At 37.4% G+C, this 12208-nt stretch overlaps 1 protein-coding gene and 1 long non-coding RNA gene across 4 annotated transcripts in view; one reads left to right on the forward strand and one right to left on the reverse strand.

The window, feature by feature from the left end:
* Positions 1-12208, reverse strand: part of LOC114936594 (agrin) — a 464192-nt gene that overhangs the window by 394545 nt on the left and 57439 nt on the right. The gene's annotated exons all lie outside the window — the stretch shown is intronic.
* The window catches only part of LOC114942743 (uncharacterized), a 67276-nt gene continuing 62844 nt past the window's right edge, over positions 7777-12208 (forward strand). The window contains exon 1 of the long non-coding RNA XR_003821871.1: positions 7777-7894. This is a non-coding gene — a long non-coding RNA (uncharacterized LOC114942743). The remainder of the gene's footprint in view (positions 7895-12208) is intronic.

A 12208-nucleotide genomic window follows, 5' to 3' on the forward strand; every position in this document is an offset into this window, starting at 1 on the left:
TATTTATTATTATAATAATTTTATATATTATATATATATATATATATATATATATATATTATAACAAAGAAATTTCAAATGTGATAACTTGTTATAATATATGATTTATTCTAAATGACATCAATTGTATTAATATTTATATCAGTTATTCATTAACAGTGATATTTCTATATTCACTAGATCTGCGCGATAAATGGTTAGGTCCAATAATTACAGTTATAATTAATACAGTATGATTAATAATGCAAAAAATCAAGAATTATAACAGTGCACGATCCTTAATTGAATATGCCAAGCATGAATGATTCATAAGAATCGAGATTTATTTCCATTTCGGATTGATAAAAAATTTAAAATTGGTTAATTTATTATTAATACATTAATCTATCCAAAATTTAATAAATAATCTTATATGTTGTGGGTATTAAAAAAATCTGTTCTGTTTAAATTATTCAGTTTTTTCCATAACAAAAAAATTGTGTAGTGTTAAATTAGTGAAATGTTTAGTGTTAGTGAGCCATAGATTTAGAATGATTAGTGTTAAAGTTGTAAGTAAAAATATTACTGAGAATTTTTTTACATTTACAAACTATGCGATCACAGAATCACGAATCAACATTATATAATCATCAAAATAATGGATAGATCCTATGTAAAATAACCGCAATCGAATCTTTCTCGCGTACGCGGATATCGGCGGACGATCGCGCCGTAAATTTTTCTGTTCCTATCTCGATAGCAGAGGCGGCGGGATGGGAATTACCCTTTTCTAGGAAACCGGACGAACCTTTTCCTGCGAGGTTCCGCAAGGGGGACGAGGCGATAAATTTGTAAAACCAATTTAAGGCCCGCGCTGTACATGAACCGCGCCCCGCCGTCTTGTGTTCCGGCTCCTTTTATCTGTAACTCTCCGGCGACATATCAACTTTTTATCTCGGACGAGACAATTCGACAACGACCGCGCCGTTCTCATAAGCCGGTCTCAGATCGCACCGAGGGAGAATACGGGCTCGCGTACGCGAGGTCGGGCCTCGACAGGAACGCTATACCGGAAGAACATGCCATGGGGCTCTTATCCCCACGTTCAGGACCCTCTATCTTCCTCGACGTCGCTCCTCGGACTCGCGATAGTAAGCAGACCTGTAAAATCAATTCGTAATATTCTGATAAAACGGTCGATATCGACCGACGAAACGTAGGGAGGCTCTGATAAAACGTAATTTATAACACGAAAATTTGTTGTTAACACGAGTAAAAGTCGTAGTCGATGCGAAACGCGAATGCAATAATGGCCGATACCGAGAGTCGCGTTATATCGAGGATAATTCAATATGTCAAGACGAGAAACAACCAAAGTCGTGTGTCTCCTCGCGCAAGTAAAAGAAGGGGAGACGTGCGATATGTTGAGATATACAGAAGATTTATCCCTTTACCTTCGAGCGACAGAACGATATTGGTTATTCCAAAGTATCGATACGGTAGGTGTCGCGCGTCTGTAATTTATTGCAACGGACAAGATAGTTTATTGTTAATACGTAACTCGTATTTGATTGCGAAAAGCTACCGAGATATACATATATGTTTGACTAAAAATAATCCTGTACTTTCAAAGTTGAAAGAAAAATGACAGGTCTATCATTGCACTTTTCAAGCAACAAGTCGCTCTTATGATTTAAGCAAAGTGCGATATCAACGTAAAACCAAAATTATATCAATTAAATAATAAAAGAGTATTAATATTAAATTAGTGACATTTTTCACTGAATTGCATAAATTATGTATGTAAAAAAGAAATACATATATAGATCCTATAATTGACACCATTCATAAAATAATTGACATCTACATTAATTCTCCGTCACCTTAGTCTGTACATATCACTTTAAATTGTAGTCGATAAATTAATCACAGAGAGAGAATTCTGATATATCGCGGAAAATGAAATTTCATACGAGCGATTTCACGGCGCAGCAGCGAGAGATCGACGCGTCAAGATTCGAGTACAAAATTGTTTAATATCTTTAGACTTCCCCAGTGATCATTGCGGTAGATGAACGAACCACTGCAATTTTAGTGCCACATGAAATATCTCACCGCAGGCCGCAAACGGAAAGCAATTACGAAACATTAAAAGCGGCAAGGCGAACGAGCCACAATGGAAGATGAGAGGTAGTGCGAGTAGCTCCATAGATCCCTTAAAAATGTCCCAAAGTCCATCCCGCTGGCCAGTCACAAAATTAGTTACCTATCATTGTCCCAATCCGCTCAACATCTTATCAAAATAATACAAATAACCGCACATCATTTATCATAATTTGTATAAATAAATAACTGATAATTTCAGAATTCCCTCACATTTCTTCTTTAATATTTTCACTACAGAATTAGATTTGTTCTCTTATAATAAAAATTCCTATAATTTACATTTGTATCTAAAAAATCTTGCTGATTGATTAATTAAATCTATATTTTGTTATTATTATTTTTTTAAATTTAATTTATATATCCATTGATACGTTAAATGAAGATCGCGCAATGATCGAAGGATAATGACTACACTACATTCTATTTGACGTGTATTAAGAATAAGGGATCGCTTTATGACCGGTTAATAATAACGCTCGCTACAGTGGTCTTAAATAACTCGACGGTAAATCGTTACGTCGGCCGAACGTTTAATAAACAATTAAACGCTCGCCTTTTCGAGTTACAAATAATTAGCGTTCGCGTATCCGCGTCAGCCATCTCTCCGACGATCGAATTACACACGTGCAAGAGCGGTTCTCGGCCTCGTAAAATATGCGCCGATGCGAGATGCAACGTACGTCGCGCACGGTGCATGCATGCATTACGTTGCCGAAGCCCCGCGTCTTAACTAATCGGAATTATGGTAGCCGGGCGCTTCTCATTGCAATGCATACAACACTGTGATTTGCGAGGGCGCACCATGTAATCGGCAAATTTTCTGTCTCGCCCTGCAGCTCCTAGCCCTGTTCCCTCAGCATCACCATCGCATCTCGGTCCCACGTTTATTTCTCTTTAACCTCGAGATCTTCGAGTCGCGAATGATAAAATCTCATGGTGTCCAGCAGACTCAATGAAAAAAATTCCCTGACTTTTTCAGATTTTTCAAGACCAGAAATTAATTTTTTCCCTGACATTTTAGTAGTATTTTTTCCAAATATATAATTTGCATATATCTATATGATAAATTAATTAAATGTTAAATCATGAAATCCTTGAGATATTTTTGTCGTCAATGAAAAGGTTCGGAAATTAAAAATTTAAGTCGATTATATAATCTGCATTATGTACGATAATCGAAACAAATATGTCATTATAAACTATTTAAATAATCACCTTTTTTATTTATATTATATCAAATTTTTAGTTTTGTCTCTATCAAACACATTGAAATAAAATAACACGATGATGAAAATATAAAGTAACGAACACGCTGTACATGAATCGATTTTTAACAATACAGAAAATTAGCGTGCTGGGAGACAAGGAAAAGTTCATATTTATTTAATAAAAAATTTCAAATTATTGAGACAAATGTATATAGAATAATGTGAAAAAATCCAGATAAATAGTAAAATTTCCAAACTTTTCCCTGACAATTCCAGATTTATAAAATTCCCTAACAATACTTGGTTTTCCCTGACCGCTAGACACCCTGCAGTCCCAGTTTATTTCTCTTTAACCTCCGAGATCTTTGAGTCGCGAATGATAAGATCTGTACACAGATCTGCCGAAGAATGATAATTATCTTCACGATTCAACTGTACCAATAAATGCAATAAAATTCATATAATGTATGTGCCAATAATTGCTTTATTTAATAAATTTAGTGTTAGCCTACTTTGTACATAGGTATCATCGTAAAATTAACAGTGTGTTAATCACAAGGCTTCTATCTATCCTAAACTGAAAACACTTACTTAAACATTCACCATTAAATCCTACATGCACGCAGTTAATTTGAGATTAGATAACGTCTCGTTCACGCATGTATATGTATATTATCGTGTACGTTCGCTCAGTTGAACGTCTCTTTCTAACAAAGTCGAGAATTGGTGGGAGTTTTCCGGGGTGAGAAAAAATCTATGCCGATCGTTATTCGGGCAAAAAAGTCTCGAATGCAATAAACGCGGTCGGTGAACCATCTACGGGTGCCTACAAGCAGAACGCGGCGCACGCGGGGCCAATAAGGCACCGCGGTTCTAAAGATTCCACCGATTATTACTTGGCGCGTTTTATGGGCCGCCGTATATAGCCAGTTACGGCCAGCACGACCTGAAATCTCATGTATGTGTGCAACGCGCGCGCACGCGAGGGTGCAACTCTCGATGTGCAACTCCTGTGATAAAGTGCTCCCGGCGCCTGCAGCGAGCCAAGCCATTAGTGATCGGATTTCTCGGATCTAAAATAAATATTTTTTTTTTTTGCAAAAAAGTGTCGAGAAGAATAATTGTCTCCTTGTATTTTCTAGACGCATAATTGACGACAAATATTTATGATATGTAGTCTTGGCACTCTGCATGTGCTATTGCTATTGAACATTTAATTTGAAGAGAGTATTAAATAAATGTATTACTAATTCGAACTGTCGAGATTCTTTCTGTATATAAAATCGAAGCAAAAATATAAAAATATACTTCTTGACGTTCCAAAATTGCACAAGTAAAATTTCTAATAAATGAGAACGGAACTTCTCGTCTGTTGAAGAGGTTAAAGTTCCATTAGTTTCCATTTAAATTTGACTCTGCAACGAAAACGAGTAACGAACTGAAGATGCCGAAGAGAAACTCGAACAAGAAGCGACCGAAAAAGAGAAGCGGCTAGCTGAGTTTGTCCGGAAGTGACGAGCGTGAAAAGTTAAGGCACTCCGCGTGACTTCGAGGTTTCTTATAACGCACCCTTTCATCGACGTCATCCGTCAGATTGATCTATCGCCGAAGTTTCGCGAATATTTAAACAGTGTGCGCCGAGAAAATGTCATATAGCCGTCAAGCTGAGATTCTTTTTCTTTCTCGTAAAAGTTCTGACATAATCGATAAACTCCCCGTGACGTTAATAAAGAAAAAATAATATTCTCGAGATGCGATACAATCACGCCTTTATTATCCTCGTCAATTCAAATAAGGCTTTAGATATGCATATGCAACAAATATACTAATAACGTTATAATTTATGTAAATCAACTTTTTAAAATTAATGTACATTAATTTGAGAATAATCTTAATATAAATATTTCTTACAAAAATTTATATACTTTAGCTTTTTTGAAAAATCACATTTGATTTATATATCATTTATTGATTATTTATATATCGAACCTAACTAAAGTAATGAGCGAGATTTATATTTCCGTGTCGATCGCGTACTTCACAAGAATAACCATCGATGCTCCAATATATCTCGTCGCTCTGTGTGTGGCTTTCCGAGCACCTTAGCACCTGTAATTGATTCTATATATATATTCCACAGATTTACGTTAATCGTCGGTACTACCGCGCGAAACTTGCCCGGCGAACGTAATTATTACGTTTCTCATTATGCTAAATCACCGCGACGCGCGCTTATAATTACCTACCGCATCGATCGCAAGATCTCAAAGCGGCAACGAGAGAAGTTCACGGAGAGAAATGCGTTTCCTTTATACATTGAACGGCGTGTGGGCGAAATTTACACGCACGCGATACTATGTTCGCGATAAAATTTGCGAAGAAAGCCTCGAGTATCACGAGAGCAAGTGATGTCTCGTCAATGTGTCGTTTTTTGAAGTTGACGAGTGTTATTTTTAAGCTACAATAAAGATTATCAAAAAAAGAGAAAATAGAATCCACAATAAAATTGTCTTATTATAATCATATTTCTCAGCTGTAAAAAAGATATCTCTTTGTGAAATAATTTAATAATATAAAATTTAATTATTGTTAGAGTTTGAAGCACGTAGTTATTTCAATCACTTCAATTAATTTCAAATGAAAATTATATTACTTTTTAATTAATAAAGCAATTCAATTTTCAACGTATATATCTGCATAAAATATAACATTTGAATTTGACACACGCAAGTTATTTTAAATTTATATAAAAGTATTGAAATTTAACAATAATGAAGAAACTTCTCTTGCATAAACTAATTACAAATTTTAAATTTATAAAAAAAAGCACAAATCACTATTATTAAATAATACCGCATGTTTGAACGATTATTTATTTAGGAGATAACATATCCGTTTTATTATTCGCAAATACGTAATAGAAATATGACTCATCGGCGACGCAAAAGTAGCGAGGATGTTAAAACAACGGGAAGGATTCAATTACGAAAGAATATGGCCACATTGTACAGTCAACATCGTGACAATGCGCTAATAATGCAAAGAAAGGAAGAAAGCTGTTTGTTTCTCCAGAGAATCACACGTGGGAGGACACGGACGTAGGCTCTGCAAATATTTCTATAAACACGAGAAAACAATTATCTTTTACCCGCGCATACTCATATATTTTGGTTTTACACAGAAGGAAACGCGCGAGCCTGCTAAGTTAAATATTCGACCGCCAAATCCTGACAATCATCCGGCTTTTGTAAGCCCCAATAAATACGGATATCTCTATTAAGGGAAGATTCCCTCGCTGTAAGAACGAAATACTGATTTTCATGAGGACACATCATCTGCAACGCGCGGATAAGAACAAATTATTACGACGGCACGTTAGCGCCAAGTGTCATGGCTTAATTAAAATCTCGTCTTGTCGGGTCGTGAAGGGAATAATCCCGTTTGAGTAACTCGCTCGCGGTAATACGCGGCTCGTGAAATATATTCGCAGATTACTGGCCCGTTTATGCTCGCGTGATCACGATCGAGTCGCCGAAAGGGATTTAAATCGGCGGCGGTTTTGCACTTGAAAAGTATGCAAAAGATACGAGATAATACGAGGGAAGGGATCGTTAAATTGCCCCTGCGACGAGTCGCTCGCAGATAAGCGACCGCACGAAATAATTAAGAAAAGACGAGGCTTAACTCGATCGAGACTGACATATTAAGACCGGCGATATCAACGCTGCGGCGCATTTTAACCGCAGATTTCGTATCATTAAGGCGAACTCGTCCGAACATCGATCAGCGGCTCCAGATCAAACCTCGCGATGCATAATCTAGACTAGAGAAAGAGTATTAATTTTTCTCAACATTATCCTTCCATTCTCTTTACATTAGCCTTTATCCGGGATCGCGTAAATATGATCACACATTTGTCTACTTTTTTATATCATTTTACATTAAATTGAAACAAAAATAAAATGAATGTTCTACCTGGAAACTAGATTACCTTTTTTGATTTTACTGATTATGTATACTCTCTTCCTTTCTTTCTTTCTTTTCTTCATTTTTATAATCCGGATAATAAATGGAGAAAAAGAATCAAAATTGTTCTCTAAGATATGCAGGAGCCTGAATATCGTACACTCTGTGAGCCTAAGTAATACCGTGTCTGCATTTCACGCGTCATAAGCACCGCCAATTATAATAAGGATATTTTGCATATATTAACGACTAATGGAGGCAATAATAACGTATCAGCGCACCGCGCTATTCCCGCTTTGTCGGCTGAATATAATATTGTCGGGAAACGCGTCATCATTTCGTCGACGGAGCGATGCACTCGCACGAATGCCATGCCGGTGCAAATTTCATAGGCGGAGGAAATCTAAGAAGATGCAGGAAGCGATCCTTTAGTATACTTGACAAGCGTGACGGGATATGTTCGCGCAAACTGCGAGGTAATATCAGTTATAGTAAAGTTATGTGATTTTTTAGGTATATAAAGGCAAGAGGAATATTATAGAAGCAGAAGTGAGAGGAATTAAATGATATTTCAGGTATTTATACGTAAATATTCGAAAAAATAGAATATTATTGAAATTAATAAATATTAAAAAATTGAAATTAAAACTGTAGAACAAGATTTCATAATTTATTTCCTTTCGTTATACTAAAAGGCTTTTGCCTTTCATTTCTTCGAGTTTCTTCTAGGAAATTTAAAATCGAATTGATTGACCATTTTTTCCAACTGCTTTTGAAACCGCATTGATGTTTTAAGAGACATATTCTATACACAGGAGATGTATAAAGATCACTGTGTTTAAAACGTTTCGGCGAGTAACAGGTCGTAAAGAACCAGCGAAATCACGGGATCGCGAGTTAGCAAGAAAGTAGCTGCTGTTATCGTTGAGTTCTCTTAAATTCGACGCACTTAAGGCACGATCACGCCTCCGGTTGCTAATGTGTGCCGAAAAATTGTGCAGCGCCTCCGCCTAGGCCACTTCGCGCCGACTCTCGAGATTATTGAGAAGCACTTTCAAAAGTAAGCGAGACTTGATGCTTTCTGTGCGTGACGATGAGTCAACTTGACACACATGTGACCAACTGTTTCTGGAATTCTCATCTAATGAAGGTATCGAAGGCAATGACGGATTAAGGTTTGGATTCATTTTAATACCATCTCATGAATAAACATCATCTGTATGATAATTATATATAAAAGGAATATTTTAACTTCAAAATAATTTATATATCAAATAATTTCGACAGAAAAAAAATTTGTGGAATTCTTTATAATTTTTCAAGCGATATTTCAGACGACTATCGTCGCTTTTGCAAAATGATTGCTAAAATATATCTATATGTATATATAAATATAAAAATGTATACGTGTATAAAAATGAATATACTTGTGGCTGAAAAACATACGATTCTTCATTAAAAAATCTCGTTTATTAAAGGCGCCTAAGGCGTGAATATATGGAAATTCGCCTGGTCAAAGGCTGCTAACGAATGCTTGGATTTCGTGTTCACCAACCGTTACCGCAGAAACGCCCGTCGAAAGTCGATATTATCGCTACTTAGACAAAATCTCACGTTCTGTTGCCCTTCTGATTTCTCTCACCTTTTTAGTAGACTTATTCTCGCAGAGTGCTGTCTTGTTTCAATGTTTTGTTTCATAATATCGTCCGTGCCGCCGCTTGCGGATGAGATTGTAGGTAGAAACTCAACACGGTTTTCGGCTTTAGGCGTTAATATTTTAAATCAAACATCTACAGTACTTTCCACCGCAATGCCACAAAGCACTTAATCTTTCCACTGAACGATTCAATTTAAAATGCAATTCATAGAATCATATTATATAATATTATTTTAGATTTTCGTCAAAGAATTTCCGTCACTTAAGAATTTTGCAGTTTTTCAAACAAGATAATCTAAAAAAACATTTTAACAATTGACAAAAATATAAATTAATTTTTGAGCAATGTCCTATCTTTAAGCTAAGATAATTTAGATTTTATGATCCACGAGCGCGCCATGACGTTGATTAAACGCGGTTTACCTTCGTAATGGTTTCGAATGCACTTCTTACTTGGCCGCTATCCAGGCCGGGGCAACATAGTTAATAGCATTTGGCGAACTAACGCCAGGTTGAACGATTAAGAGATGACATTACCGAAGACGACAAGTGAATATCGGATTAGCTGCAGATTCCTCAGCACGCCCCGAAGAGAACCTTAATCACGGCCATTACGTCGATCATTATACGTAATAATGTGCTCGCGTCTCCTTCTTTTTTCTCTTTCGATTCCTAATTTTATACTTATACCCCGGCAAAAACAACCAGACGACGACGCCGCGGGACACGACTTCGCACGAGTTGTCGTGTTACGTTACGCTGCATAAAGATGTCGAAAGTAAAAATTGTCTCCCACCATCGTCGTCGGTGGGGCCTTTCAATTAAGGGCTATTAGGACACGTAAGGACCTTTAATCCCCGTCGGGTACACGATTTTTTACTCCGGCTTTCCGCCGTAAAAGGATGAAAGTGACCCGCGGACTGCCATTAGTCACGACTTGGCCCCCAATGCGAGGGTCCGTTCTGCATCCCGGGGTATATTTTTATGACACGCGTGGAAACCTGTTTCATTGGTCGTGCGCGACGATCTTATATTTTTCTCATTGTAAATCGATCTGCTGAGCATTTTCAGGGCATTGGTCAAAGTAATATAAATTAAATTAACAAGTATATTTTATATAATACCATATTTTCTTCTATTTAATTTATCAATTTTGTCGAAATTATAAGAAGAATTAAATTTTTAGTAGCAAAGATATAATCATGTCGATTTTTTTTAATAATAAGTAGATAAAAGTAAAATTTTTCTCATTGTAAATCGATCTGCTGAGCATTTTCAAGGCATTGGTCAAAGTAATATAAATTAAATTAACAAGTATATTTCACATAATACCATATTTTCTTCTATTTAATTTATCAATTTTGTCGAAATTATAAGAAGAATTAAATTTTTAGTAGCAAAGATATAATCATGTCGATTTTTTTTAATAATAAGTAGATAAAAATAAAATTTTTATAACAGAGGAAACAGAGAAATGCATGGATGATAATTAAAATTACGCAGCAGATTCGGGGAGCAAACACAATTGCAAAATTGCGGAATTTGCAAACATGATTATGACAGTTTGTAAAGTCAGCGGAATAAGCAAGTCTGAAAATTGGATGTTGAAGCTTGACATGCGTACTCCGACGCGTTTCACTCTCTTTCTTATTGTTGATCTTGAAGCTCTTTTTGCTCTTAACGCACCACTCCGAGCTACCGAGAATCTCGTTCATAGAGCCCCTCGACCGGGAAGTCGTATAAGTTGCGAAGTCATTGTCACAGGTTGAAGATTGAAACGCCAAGTCCTTCGTCTAATCCCGCCGCGCGATAATTGCGACGCACCGCAATTCAATTACATACGAATCGGTGTTATCATTCTAAATAATTTCCAGTCGGTCTAGTGCGTACATGAAACTATCGCGCCTACGCGCGATTATGCGTGCGAAAGATTATTCTGACAAGAGATTCTAACAATTCTAATTATATCTCCTATATGCTGAACGGATCTTTATTCTAATAATATGGCAAATTATATTTCTATAAGGATTATAAAAGGCGATTCAGACTCGTGAACAGTCTTTCCGCTGATAAATCAAATCCTAAGAGCATGCGATAAAATCCAAGTTTGTGGCTCTTTCATCCGGAAACATTCATGCTCACCGACATTGATAGTCGTATCGATTACAAGAGACATAATTTAAAGCACATCCGCAACTATTCGTTAGCGCTTGTCGTTGAGGCTTTAGTTGCGTTCGACTCGAGATTACGACGAGCTATCAATCGCGTGAACGAGCAGCTTCGAGACCAGAAATTTCGAGCGATCGATCAGCTGTGGATGGTGTTGTTCGAGGGAAACCACGTGGTCGCGTAGTACCTATGTAGGAAGAAATTTATGGAAGTGGAAATTCCACTCCATTCCCCAACGTTGCGACGTGCCGTGAGCACGTTAGCATTGTGAGGCGTCGGACACGGCACGTCTTGTCGTTTCCATCCGACAATACAGCCTGCATTAATGCCCGGCCGTTGCTCGAGTGTTTAACCACGCGGACGTGCCTCTCGAGTAACTGAGTAAACAAGCACTCGGTCACGAAATGATAGTCTACTTCAGAAAAGTCCGAGGCGTAGGAATAGGATAGAATATATATCCCTCGAGTTTCCCTCCCAATATTGTATATATATGTATATGTACCTTTCCCCCGAGAGTGCGCGCAAGAAAGAATTCCATCAATTCCGTTAGTTCTATATTATGAAAGTTGCATCCGTCGTCAATACGAAGAATAACGTTACACGCGTTCAAAAATCCGCGACGTATATAAAACACCAATGCAATTCTTAGCGGTACAAAACCATTCGCGCAAACGCACACATTCACTATATTCAGGGTTCGAACTTGTACTGGGTTAAGCGTATTCCAATGTGGAGCGAGAGAAGCGGATGCGAATCATTCTCGTCGTACTAGAAACGCTCGTAGCGCGTGTTCGAGCGATTAGGTGCAGAGAACTCGTTGGAATTCCGGATACGTCGTTCGACGAAACGTCGTGGGTCGATTGGAATGGCTCGTGGTCGAAGCGGGAATGCTTCGCGCGCGCATTCAGGTAGGTATCTGTTCATAGATCCGATACAGATGGAAGTCGGCGTTAAGTGAACCGCGGTAAAAAGTGGTGATCGCCACCGTGTGGTAGGCCGGCCTGGCATTCAAGTAGTAATACGGTGGGGAAAGTAGCCAGGTGGTAGGAGATAATATGCGGAA

This window comes from Nylanderia fulva, unplaced genomic scaffold, assembly GCF_048542155.1.
Source record: "Nylanderia fulva isolate GAGA-0341 unplaced genomic scaffold, ASM4854215v1 Scaffold26, whole genome shotgun sequence".
NCBI classification, from domain to species: Eukaryota; Metazoa; Arthropoda; class Insecta; order Hymenoptera; family Formicidae; genus Nylanderia; species Nylanderia fulva.